The sequence below is a fragment of the Lutra lutra genome, chromosome 7 (assembly GCF_902655055.1).
Source record: "Lutra lutra chromosome 7, mLutLut1.2, whole genome shotgun sequence".
Lineage (NCBI taxonomy): Eukaryota > Metazoa > Chordata > Mammalia > Carnivora > Mustelidae > Lutra > Lutra lutra.
Window position 1 is genome coordinate 26,302,905 of NC_062284.1, and position 13,890 is coordinate 26,316,794.

Sequence of the window (13,890 nt, forward strand, 5' to 3'; positions counted from 1 at the left end):
CTTTCAAGATATGTCTCCAAAGGCAAAGGAAACAAAAGTGAAAATGAACTTTTGGTACTTTATCAAGATCAAAATCTTCTGCACAGCAAAGGAAACAGTCAACAAAACAAAGAGGCAACCCACGGAATGGGAGAAGATATTCGCAAATGGCAGTACAGACAAAGGGCTGATATCCAGGATCTATAAAGAACTCCTCAAACTCAACACACACAAAACAGATAATCATGTCAAAAAAAAAAAAAAAGTGGGCAGAAGACATGAACAGACACTTCTCCAAGGAAGACATAGAAATGGCTATCAGACACATGAAAAAAATGTTCATCATCACTAGTCATCAGGGGGATTCAAATCAAAACCATACTGAGATACTAGACAGTAAATAACGTGTGTTGGAGAGGATGTGGAGAGAGGGGAAGCCTCTTACACTGAGTTGGGAATTCAAGTTGGTGCAGCAACTTTGGAAAACAGTGTGGAGATTCCTTGAGAAATTAAAAATAGAGCTACCCTATGACCCTGCAATTGTACTGTTGGGTATTTACCCCAAAGATACAGATGTAGTGAAAAGAAGGGCCATCTGTACCCCAATGTTCATAGCAGCAATGGCCATGGTCGCCAAACTGTGGAAAGAACCAAGATGCCCTTCAATGGACGAATGGATAAGGAAGATGTGGTCCATATACACTATGGAGTATTATGCCTCCATCAGAAAGGATGAATACCCAACTTTTGTATCAACATGGATGGGACTGGAGGAAATTATGCTGAGTAAAATAAGTCAAGCAGAGAGAGTCAATTATCATATGGTTTAGCTTATTTGTGGAGCATAAGGAATAACACAGAGAATATGGGGAGATGGATAAGAGAAGTGAGTTGGGAGAAATTGTACGGGGAGACGAACCATGAGAGACTGTGAACTCTGAAAAACAATCTGAGGGTTTGGAGGGGAGGAGATTGGGTGAGCCTGGTGGTGGGTATTGTGGAGGGCATGTATTGTATGGAGCACTGGGTATGGTGCGTAAACAATGAATTCTGGAACACTGAAAAGAAACAAATTTTTTTTTTTAAAAATTAGTCATTTTTAATTAAGTAATAAATAAATAAATAAATAAATAAATATTTTTTCCCTTTTTGCTTCTCTGTCAATATGATTTCCATTGCTCTGTCTTCTAGCTCACTGTTCCAGTCTTTTGTTTCATCTAGTCTGCTGTTGAACCCTTCTATTTTTTCAGTATTTTTCAGTTTGATTGTTGTATTCTTCAGCTCTGTTACTTCTGTTTGAACTTTCTTATATTTTATATATCCTTATTGAAGAGATACACTATGTTTATCCATTTTTCTCCCTATTTTAGTGAGTATATTTATGATTATTACTTTGAACTCTTTTTTCAGGTATATTGCTTATCTCTGTTTCATCAATGTCTTTTTCTGAAGTTTTCTCTTGTTCTTTACTTTGGAACATATCCTTCTCTCTATTCATTTTTCCTGAAACTTTATATTTGTTTCTATTTTTGGGAGAAGTTTCTTTCAGTCATGAAGGAGTGGTCACTGGAAGGCTAGAGATATTTTTCAGTTTTCTGTGCAGTGCCCTGTTATGCTAATGGTCTTAGTTCTGTGGGGCTCAGAAATGAAAGTCCCCTTGGCAAGCAGCACCAGATATTCAAAGGGTGTCCCTTGGGTAGGGTGTGTGCACCCATAGGGTCTTTCAGGGCAGCAGCTACTGTGGAGAAGAAATGGGCCAGGTCTGGTGGAGTGAGTCCATAGTGAACACTAGGGCAGGGACAAGTGACAATAGAATGAAGCTTGAGAGTGCAAAAATGATACCCACTAATACAAGTCTAACAAGGAAGAAGGACATTTAAAAATAGCACCTACTAGTGTTCTTCTCTAGGATTGTGATGGATTACTGTCTCACACTTAGGTTTTTCATCCATTTTCAATTTATTTTTTGTATGATGTAAGAAAGTGGACGTGTTTCATTCTTCTGCAGGTGTCTCTTCAATTTTTCCAACACTATTTGCTGAAGAGACTATCATTTTTTCATTGGATATTCCTTCCTGCTTTATTGAGCATTAGTTGACCATAGAGCTGAGAGTTAATTTCTAGGTTCTATATTCTGTTCCATTGATCTATGTGTCTCCTTTTATGCCAGTATTATACTGTATTGATGATTACAGCTTTGTAATACAGCTCAAAGTCCAGAAATTTGCCTCCAGCTTTGGTTTTTGTTTTCAACAAAAAAATAGCTTTGACTGTTCAGGGTCTTTTCTGGTTCTCTATAAATTTTAGAATTGCTTTTTCCAGTTCTGTGAAAAATTCTGGTGGTATTTTGAAAGGGATTGCATTGAATTGTAAATTGCTTTGCATAGTATAGACACTTCAGTGATATTTGTTCTTCCACTCCATGAGCATGAAATGTTTTTTCCATTTCTTTGTGTCTTCTTCAATTTCTTTTATAAGTATTCTATAGTTTGCTAAGTGCAGATCCTTTATCTCTTTGGTTAGGTTTATTCTTAGGTATCTTATCATTTTTGGTGTAATAGGCAATGGGATTGGTTTCTTGATTTCTTTTCATGCTGTTTCTTTATCAGTGTATAGAAACAGATTTCTGTGCATTGATTTAATATCCTGTGACCAAAATCTATAAAAACTTATCAAACTCAACACCAAAAAACCCCCCAAATAATCCAGTCAAGAAATGGGCAGAGGACATGAATGGACATTTCTCCAAAGAAGACATATAATAGTCAACAGACACATGAAAAACTGCTCAATATCACTCAGCATCAAGAACATACAAACCAAATCCAGAATGAGATACCACCTCACACCTGCCAGAATGGCTAAAACTAACAAGTCAGGAAAGAGCAAGTGTTGGTGAGAATGCAGAGAAATGGGAACCCTCTTACCCTGTTGGTGGGAATGTAAACTGGTGCAACCACTCTGGAAAACGGTATGGAGTTCCTCAGAAAGTTAAAAAAAGAGCTACCCTACAACCCAGTAGTTGCCCTCCTAGATATTTACCCAAAGCATACAAAAATAGTGATTCAAAGGAGCACTTGCTCCCTAATGTGTATAGCAGCAATGTCCACAATACCCAAAATATGGAAAGAGTCCAGATGTCAATTGACAGAGGAATAGATAAAGAAGATATGGAATATTACTCAGCCATCAAACGAATGAAATCTTGGTATTTGCAATGACATGGATGGAACCAGAAGGTATTATGCTAAGCAAATAAGTCAGTCAGAGAAAGACAAACACCATATTATTTCACTCATATGTGGAATCTAATAAATTAAATAGATGAAGGGCACCTGGGTGGCTCAGTGGGTTAAGCCTCTGCCTTTGGCTTAGGTCATGATCTCAGGGTTCTGGGATCGAGCCCCACATCAGGCTCTCTGCTCAGCAGGAAGCCTGCTTCCTCCTCTCTCTCTGCCTGTCTCTCTGCCTGTTTGTGATCTCTATCTGTCAAATAAATAAATAAAATCTTAAAAAAATAGATGAACATAGGGGAAGGGAAGGAAAATAAATTAAGATGAAAGCAGAGAAGGAGGCAAACCATAAGAGACTCAAGTCTAGGAAACAAACTGAGGGTTGCTGAAGGAGAGTTGGGGGGGATGAGGTTATTGGGTGACGGGTACTTGATATAATGAGTACTTGGTGTTTATGCAACTGATGAATAATAAGTTCTACCCTTGAAACTAATAATACACTATATGTTAACTAAATTGAATTTAAATTTAAAAAATTAAAAAAAAAAAAAACCCTCACCTGCTGGTACCTCTGCTTCTGTAGAGATCTTCTAGAGACTTTTATCCCTTCAGTATATCCCCTAAGACTAGTCAAAGAATCTCCCTCAAATATGATCCAGGTGTTTCTCAAACTACTGCTTCTTTATTGGGACTTGTCATAATGTGATTCTGTGTGTGAGTCCTTCAAGGTAGGGGTCTCAGTCCTTTGCCTGTCTCAGACACTAGCCCTGATAGTTTTCAAAGCTGATAATTTGGGGAGCTTCCTTTTCTGTTGCAGGTCTCATGGGTTGAGTTACCCCATGTGAGCAAACTTGTTCCTCAGAAAGGAGCTGTGCCTTTATGATATCATTCCTTTTTGTAAGTCACCAAGTTGGGGATGGGGGTCCTTAGCCAGATGATTTTTGCTCTCCCTACTGATCTTGACATGACTTGCTTGTTTTGTTTTGTGGAAGAGCTTCTCTGCCAGTTTTCAGATATTTTTCAATGAAAATTTCCTATATGTAGTTGTAACTTTGTTGTGTCTGTGGAAGGAGGTGAACTCACGTTCTCCTTATGCTGCCATCTGGAACCCTTCCTCCAACATCCTCCCCAGTCTGTTTGAAAGAAAGGTAGGAAAGAGAAAGAAAAAGAGAAAGACTAGTTATCAACCGAAGAAGGTTGAAACCCAACTCAAGGAAGAGCTTCTAAGAAAAACGAGTCACTTAGAATGACAGTGAGAAAATACTGGTATTGAAGCAGTGACCAGGTAAGAAAATATTTTCTAATATACCTACAGTCTGAATTGATGAGCAAGAGGGTGAAATGACCCAGAAGGTGAGGGAAGGAAGAACCCAGAGTAAAACAAATCCCTCTTCCCTTTAAGTCTTCAGATGTAATTCAATTTGAAGAACATAGTAATTCAGTCATTATGGAGGTGCTTCTCTTTCTGACCATGATGAAGTAACAGGGAAAAGAATTAATCTCCTGCTTGGCAACAAAAACGTGACAGAATATTTGAAACAATGGTTTTTCAGGACATGGAACATCAGACATTGAAGACCGGAGATCTCTCGGAGATGGGAAACAAATAAGATGAGCCCTAAGGTCACTCTAGTTTAGTGCCCTGAAAGAGTTTCCAGTGTGTGGTGTAGGTAGGGAGATCCAGGGACACCATGACAGGTCCCTGAGTCAAGGAGACATTGATGAGAGTCTGGGAGACTAAGATGGCTAGAGTTTATAGGACAGAACACCAGAAAAGTAATGGTGTAAACATTCCAATTAAGGCAGGATTTTTCAGCTTGGACAAATGGCAAGACACTCTATAGACTAGCTACAAGAAACACACCTTAAATACTAAGACACAAATAGGTTAAAAATAAAAGGATGAGAAAAAGTATATCATTCTAAAAATAAGAGAAAGTTGCAGCAGATACATTAATATAAGATTAAAGTAGACTTCGGAGCAAATAATATTAACATAGGTAATTAAAGTCATATTATTTGGATCAAGGGACAATTCATCAAAAAGACAAAATAGCTGTATAGATCTTAATCCCAAATTTGTAAAACTTCTAGAAAAAAACATAGGACAGTCTTTCTGACACTAATTCTGGCAATATTTTAGATAAGACACTGAAAGCAAAATTCACAAAAGAAAAACAAATAACTTGGATTCCACCAAAATTAAAAACTTCCTTGTCTTCCTTGGTGCTGCCTATAGAGGTGGTAGCCAATCTCCTACTCATCATCATGGTCACCCTCAGAACTCTGGTGAAGCTCAAGATCATTAAAAAGAGGACCAAGAAGTTCATGTACCACCAGTCAGACCAAGATGTCAAAATTAAGAGCAACTAGTGGAGATGCATAGTCATAGAGAGTAGGGAGCACAGAAGATTCAAGGGCCAGATCTTGATGCTCAGCAGTGGTCCCAGGAGCAACAAAAAAACAAAGCACTTGTTGCCCAATGGCTTCTGAAAATTCCTATTTCACAAGATCAAGCAGCTTGAAGTGCTGTTGATGTGCAACAAATCTTACTGTGGATGTGCAACAAATCTTACTGTGTAGAGAATGCTCACAATGTCTGCTCTAAAGATCACAAAGTCATTGTTGAAAGAGCAGCCCAGCTGGCCATCAGAGTCACCAATCCCAATGCCAGGATACACAGCAAAGAAAATGAATAGACAGTGTATGTACATGTTATATTTGTGTTAATAAAACTATAAAAAAGGAACAAAATTTAAAACCTCTTTTTCCTTTCCTCATTTAGAAGGAAAATCAAGACAGTGATATTTAAAGACCATGTGTAAATATTAAATGTCCTGGACATCTACAAGATGCCAAGGATCCCTGTTTGCTGTGTTCTGGAGCATCTTCTCCAAGAAAAAAATAAATAAATATAAAGCCCCCTCCACTATGGTGATGCCATCTGGCCATCTGGGAATCTGAGACCAGGTAGACGATAAGCAGGGAAGTCTGGTAGGATTCAAGTACATCACAGATCACAGATCCTTGAAGTAAACTCAGTCCTAAAGTCTGAGCTGGACACTGATCTAAACACTTACTTTGTATCTAGTTGGGCTGTCAACTGCTTTGTATAACACAGCTAAGTTGTAACATCTAAACAAATTCTGATTAATATAATGATTTTTTAAAATGTTAGTTAATTTTATTTAAACAAAACTAAATCTTCCTATTCTGAAGAAACCTAACCTAAACCCATTTAAATTACAGGACTTAATTTATCAATTCATCAAACCATTCATTTATTGGTTTGTTTGATTATTTTTGCCACAACCTTCTAAAAGATGGCAGTGGGGGACGCCTGGGTGGCTCAGTTGGTTAAGCAGCTGCCTTCAGCTCAGGTCATGATCCCAGCGTCCTGGGATCAAGTCCCGCATCGGGCTCCTTACTCATTGGGGAGCCTGCTTCTCCCTCTGCCTCTGCCTGCCATTCTGTCTGCCTGTGCTTGCTCTCTCTCCCTCTCTCTCTCTGACAAATAAATAAATAAAATCTTTAAAAAAAAAAAAGATGGCAGTGGTCTAGTTACTATTAACAACGATGTAGAAAATAAATCTAAATCCCAGAACGGATTGCTTAGTATGGACTGGGCTGTTCTGTTATTTGTGTGTCTATGGTAATTATATCAGGCTGGCACATTAGCCTGGAGGATCTTGGGAACTGGTCAGTTGCAGGCTTAGGACCATATTCCCTCACATGCACTCAGCCTAAAAGGAGAAAGGCCCCTCCAACAGAAAGTCATACCAGTGGATGGGACACAGGCTCAGGGTCCTGGAAAGTGGAAGGGAGTTAACCCCAGCATGACTATACCACTTTTTGGAGGCTGGGGGGAAGGTACTGTGGCATGTTGAGTCTAGGGTGATCCCTACAGCATCTTGGAGGGGTGGGCAGCCCTCAAGAGCAGCCACCGTCAGGAAGGTTTTTTTTTAGATCATGGTAGGAGTGAACATAGAGGTCACATGAAGGGCATTGTGATCCCAGAAAGAACTGAAAATTTACACAGGTCAACAGGTCATTGCTTACCATTTTGTTATTGACCAAGGAAAAGAGATTTCTCATGTTCCCTCCTCCATTCACCAGAGGGCACTTGCAGGGGAGATAGAGGACATAATGCTTACTTTGACACACAGGATTGTTTTAATACTTTTTAAATACTTTTAATACTTCCTTATTGCAGGGCACCTGGGTGGCTCAGTCAGTTAAGTGTCTGCTCAGGTCACGAACCCAGGGTCCTGGGATCAAGCTCCTCATGGAGCCCCTCATTGGACTCCACCTAGAGCCCTAAAGCCCTACATTGAGGCCCGTATTAGGCTCCCTGCTCATTGGGAAGCTTGCTTCTCCCTCTCCCTCTGCCTGCTTGTGCTCTCTCTCTCTCTCCCTCTCTCTGTTGAATAAATAAATAAAATCTTTAAAAAATATTTCCTTATTGCCCTTATTGTATGTATTGTCCATTAGTATCCCTTATTATCTTTTTTTTTTAATTTTTTTTTTATTTATTTGTCAGAGAGGGAGAGAGAGCAAGCACAGGCAGACAGAGTGGCAGGCAGAGGCAGAGGGAGAAGCAGGCTCCCCGCCAAGCAAGGAGCCCGATGTGGGACTCGATCCCAGGACGCTGGGATCATGACCTGAGCCGAAGGCAGCTGCTTAACCAACTGAGCCACCCAGGTGTCCCAAAGTATCCCTTATTATCTTTGATCATTGTAGTGATGTCCTTGCTGATAATGGTAATTGGTGTCTTTTCTCATTCTTTTTTTTCCCTAAGATTTATCAATGTTATTGATTTTTTTTTAAAAAACTGTTTTTAATGACTTTATATTTTTTTCTATTTCAAGGGCATAGATTTTTGTTTTATATCTGTTAGTCCTTTCTTCTGTCAGCTTTGGGTTTGTTTTGTTCTTTTTCTAATTTCATAAGTTAAAAACTTCATTGATTTGAGGGGTTTCTTATCAATGTAAGAATTTAACACTGCATGTTATCTGCATTCCACAAATGTTGATATGTCATATTTTCACTTTCATTTTGTTCAAAAATGTTTTCTAATTTCCTTTGAAGCTTCTGTTTTGACTACAAATTTCTACAAGTGTGTTATTTAACTTTAGAGTATTGGGGAATTTCTCCTTTCTGTTACCCATACCTATTTAATTTCTCTATGATCAGAGAACATACTTTATAGATATTCAATCATCTTAAATTTAAGTTTGTTTTGTGAACTAACTTATCTTCTCGATTGAAATGTGTTTTATGAGCTCTTAAAAGGAATAGACATTCTGCTGTCTTTGGGTGGAATTTTCGGTAACTGTTATTTGAATCAAGTTGATTGATAGTATTATTCAGTTTTTCTATGAGCTTATTGATTTTCTAATTCCTCTTTTGATTGCTGTATGAAGAGTATTGAAATCTCCAATTATAATTGTGGATTCTTCTATTTCTACTCTCAATTCTGCTTCATGTTTTTTGATCTTCTGTGTTAGGTGTATACATATTTAGATTGCTATATCTTTTTGGAAAATTTACCATTTTATCATTGTACAATGACTGTCTCTATCCATGGTAATTTTTCTTGCTCTAAAATTTATTTAATCTGATATTATTATTGGCATTATTATAGGGATAAAAAATCACTTATTCTATATTTTACTCTCCAAATAGGATTTGCTTTGATCTTACACTCTTTTTAGTTATCCACATATCAATATGCTAAGAAAATGTCAAGACCTATCTGGAACAACTATGCAATGCTGAAATTAATATTTGTAGAATTTAGTGATTTCTCTTAAAAAGTCAGTGGACATTTACTTGGTTTTACAAATCTTTCCTATGGGTGGTTTGATATTCTGCAAATGGTAGTTTAGTGTGCAATGACACAGATTTAAATTCCTAAAGAAATCAAATAAAAATGAATCAAAATGGTAGAGTCCACATCATAAACCCTACTCTTCAATTGTCATTTTAGATCTTAGTCCTATAAACCTTCATTTGTTATCACTGTTTAGCAAACACTAAAAAATTAATAAGTATTATTAATCAAATATGACCCAATTTTTGGTTCTTCTTGAGAGCCTGCCTGTCCAAGTCAGATATTTTGCTCTCACAAATGGTAGCCTACAGTGTGTGTATATGGGGACAGAAAGTGAGAGGGTCTCATACCTTTCCTCAAACAATCTATGCATTGAGCACTTTTATTGCATGATCATTCTACCTTGCACAAGAGACCTCTGTCCCAGAGTCCCTGCCCTGTTCTCAGGCTCTGTTGTTCTTCCACCAGACACAGTATGTCTTCATGCTTGCCCTATTTCACTCTTCACTGAGGCTCTGGGAGCTGTTAGTGCTAAAGCTGTCTGCCCTTCTGCTGCTAAGTATGGTAAATGGCTCTCCCTACAACAAAAATAATATTTAACAATCATTAAGCTTTTGCCATATATGCCAAATTATTCTAAGCAGTTTTTCATATATTTCATTGGATCCTTATAATAATCTCTTGAACTAAATTTTATTTTAGTCCTATTTTATAGGTAAGGAAACTGAGGCATTGAGAAGTTAAATAGCCTACTCTAGGAACTGCTTAGGATAACACACACAGAACAGCTGGCCTGAACAGGAAGCAGGGGCTTCAAAAGTAAGTGTCCTGACCTTCAGACAGCTGATACAAATTAATCTGCTTGGGCTTTTTCTTTTCGACAATTGAGGCTCTGTTACTAAGTGAGCTTTTTTTTTTCCTCTTAGTATTAATTCTCATTTAAGAAAGCCCTTGCTGCCTTGCCCTGCCTTGCAAATAGCTATCAGTTCATCCACATAATTTTGCATTTATAAGTGGGAAGCCATTCTTCTCACAAAGCCCTCCAGGAGTTTCCATCTCACAGTACCAGAACACTCTTCACAGTGGGCCCCCCAGCCCTCCATGACAGACACCCCACTTTCACATTACTGCTCTGCTCTACCTTCCCTTCTGTCTTCACATCACTCACTCTCTGCTGTCTCCTGTCTAGCTGCTAAACATTGCATCCATCCTTAGCATCTTTACTCAGATGTCCACCCGCTTCTCTGAGGTCTTCCCAAATGATTCCATTTTAAATTAGAAGCACTAACCCCTTTCCACTTATTATATCCTCAACACTATTATTGTGCTCAGTGAATAAAGAATTCAGGCCAGGAATGGACATTCAGTCAGTATGTGTTATGTAATAGCTTCGCCCTAGGATAACAATGCTGAAAGTGTAGTTAACTTCTTCCCAAATGTACCTGAACCATGGCATCAGGCATGACCAGGTCTCAGATCTATAGCAGTTGGCTGGAGTGGATCACAGCAGCCTTCTTTTTGCCAAATCAGTTTATTCAGGATTCAGAAACTGGATCTATTGCTGGCACCTATGAATCTCTTCCTCCTGGTACATTCAGTTTTCTGATTGCAAATCCTAATGATTTTTCTAGACCTTAGATTATTATTTCAGTAATTCCACACATTGTGTTGTTTGCTATAAATGATATCCCAAACATCTAGAATGTGCATGAAGAAAGTTTTTGCACTGGAAAGGGATCACTGGTCCCACAGTTGAAAACAAAATGAAGGCTACTTTCAGTTCTTTTGAGTGTATCAAAGGAAATGTCTTTTAAATTTTAATCAATCACTTTGTATGAATTATAAGAACACATTTGAAATTGGAAGAAATGACATATTTAGGAAGAGAGTTGAATGAGCTCACAGACCACTGTGTTCATGAACTTTCCCACACCCCATCTATTGTAGTTTGTGGAATAATTGGTCCTTGTTTATAGAAGAGACTTGAAGGATTTGTCTGGGTAATAAAAGTAAAACACCATGTATCTTATTATAAAGGAAGTAGTTTGAAGCATTTGACCTCGCTCAGAATGTTTTTCAGTCCCTTGGTATCCCAGAGTTTATTAAGTCAAGGATAAATTTCACTCATACCAACCTCCTAAGAGTTCAAAAGACAAATACCAGATCTAATATATTTGTTTCCAAGGTCATTGTACCTTAGGGATTCGAAACCCTCTCTTCACCATTGGAGCACCCCTCTCTTGCATTGCTATATCAATCTAGCAAACAGAGTGGTGAGCCTAGGTTCAGAGAAATGGAGGGGAAGTTTTGAGAATCCTCTTGTCCACCCATGAGCAACTGGGATTTTCTGCCCCAGTGTTGCCTCAAGAAGGATTTGGAAGTGACTGTGTACAGGATGTATGAAGAAGAGGACCCTGGTGGATGAAGACTGCCCTGAGCACAGACAATCTGTTATGTATTTGTCAGACTTGATCAGAATTTCCCACTTTCTTATACCCACCTAATACCACTGTTTAGCCCCCTATTTTCCAGATTGACTTCATATATCATGGTCAATTCACTGACATTAAATACCCATCACCTTGACTGGAGTTCAGGTTACTGAAAATTTCAACTCCACCCTCTGGGTGGAGAGGATGTGTCAGGGGACAACATGTAGAGACAATGGAAAGCTGTGGGAAAGAACTGCAGAGGGAGGCAATTTCCTGTCAGGAGAAACCTCAGAAATGGTCAGAAGACCAACAAAGGCACTTCAGGCTCATTGTTTTATTTACTTGTTTATTTTCCCCAACATTTCAAAACCAACTGTATGACTTCCAAAGGTAATGTCAATCTCTAACCAATTTTGTCAGCAAGTGAATATGAGGTACTCCTAGGACACATCTTCCCAGACCAATGTGTTATTTATGTAATATTCTCAGGTGGGCCCACTGACATATTGACGCAACTGTTGACAAACTAACAAAATAGAACATCACTGCTGTGTTTATCTTCCCCCAAGCCAAACAGTGATTATAAGCATCCTTTCACATGCTTAGGATCCCTTAATAAAAGACATTGAATAAGCCATTAGATTGAGGAGCAATTTAATAAACAATTTGCTGACCATTAATAGTATACAGGTTATAAACCTTAGCATAAAAATACATGTGTGTACCCTCAACTCCATGGTCAAATAATCTTTGACAAAGTAGGAAATAATATACAGTGGAAAAAAGACAGTCTCTTCAATAAATGGTGCTGGGAAAATTGGACAGCTATATGTAGAAGAATGAAACTCGACCATTCTCTTACACCGTACACAAAGATAAACTCAAAATGGATAAAAGACCTCAACATGAGACAGGAATCCATCAGAATCCTAGAGGAGAACATAGGCAGTAACCTCTTCGATATCAGCCGCAGCAACTTCTTTCAAGGTATGTCTCCAAAGGCAGAGGAGACAAAAGTGAAAAAGAACTTTTGGGACTTCATCAAGATCAAAAGCTTCTGCACAGCAAAGGAAATAGTCAACAAAACAAAGAGGCAACCCACGGAATGGGAGAAGATATTTGCAAATGACAGTACAGACAAAAGGTTGATATCCAGGATTTGTAAAGAACTTCTCAAACTCAACACACATGAAACAAATAATCATATCAAAAAATGGGCAGAAGATATGAACAGACACTTCTCCAATGCAGACATACAAATGGCTAACAGACACATGAAAAAATGTTCATCATCACCAGCCATCAGGGAGATTCAAATTAAAACCACATTGAGATACCACCTTACACCAGTTAGAATGGCCAAAATTAGCAAGACAGTAAACAACATGTGTTGGAGAGGATGTGGAGAAAGGGGAAGCCTCTTACACTGTAGTTGGGAATTCAAGTTGGTGCAGCCACTTTGGAAAACAGTGTGGAGATTCCTTGAGAAATTAAAAATAGGGCTTCCCTATGACCCTGCAATTGCACTACTGGGTATTTATCCTAAAGATACAGATGTAGTACATCTGTACCCCAATGTTTATAGCAGCAATGGCCATGGTCGCCAAACTATGGAAAGAACCAAGATGCCCTTCAATGGACGAATTGATAAGGAAGATGTGGTCTATATACACTATGAAGTATTATGCCTCCATCAGAAAGGATGAATACCCAACTTTTGTATCAACATGGATGGGACTGGAAGAGATTATGCTGAGTGAAATAAGTCAAGCAGAGAGAGTCAATTATCATATGGTTTCACTTATTTGTGGAGCATAACAAATAACACGGAGGACATGGGGAGATGTAGAGGAGGGGGTTGAGGGAAATTGGAGGGGGAGATGAACAATGAGAGACTATGGACTCTGAAAAACAATCTGAGGGTTTTGAAGGGGCAGGGGGTGGGAGGTTGGGGGAGCCAGGTGGTGGGTATTATGAATAGGGCTCCATTATGTATGGAGCACTGAGTGTGGTGCAAAAACAATGAATTCTGTTACACTGAAAAGAAATACAATAAATAAATAAATAAAAATACCATGTGTGTGCTTATCAGTGTATGTGCATGTATTATATGTTTATCTTGTAATATCCATATATCTGTCTTAACTAGCTAAATCCCATAATTCCTGTCAATCATTATGAACTTGCAAGATTTAATTGCAGTTGGACTTTGATTCTTAGTCTAATATTTAGTGCAAATATTCATATAACTTACAAATGAAGGAAAACCAATAAGCAAACCCATCCTTTGTTACCCTCTGCTTAATATTGTTGTTTCAGTTACATAGATTTTAAGCATCCAGTATTCATGTTTTAGTTATTTTGTGTTCATGTAATGTAAAGGAAAAATCTGAACATGATTTTTACTTTACAG

General features: G+C 38.3%; 1 pseudogene; it reads left to right on the top strand.

Moving 5' to 3' along the window:
* Positions 1-5,480: 5,480 nt before the first annotated feature.
* Positions 5,481-5,911, top strand: LOC125105517 (60S ribosomal protein L32-like; annotated as a pseudogene).
* Positions 5,912-13,890: the final 7,979 nt, after the last annotated feature.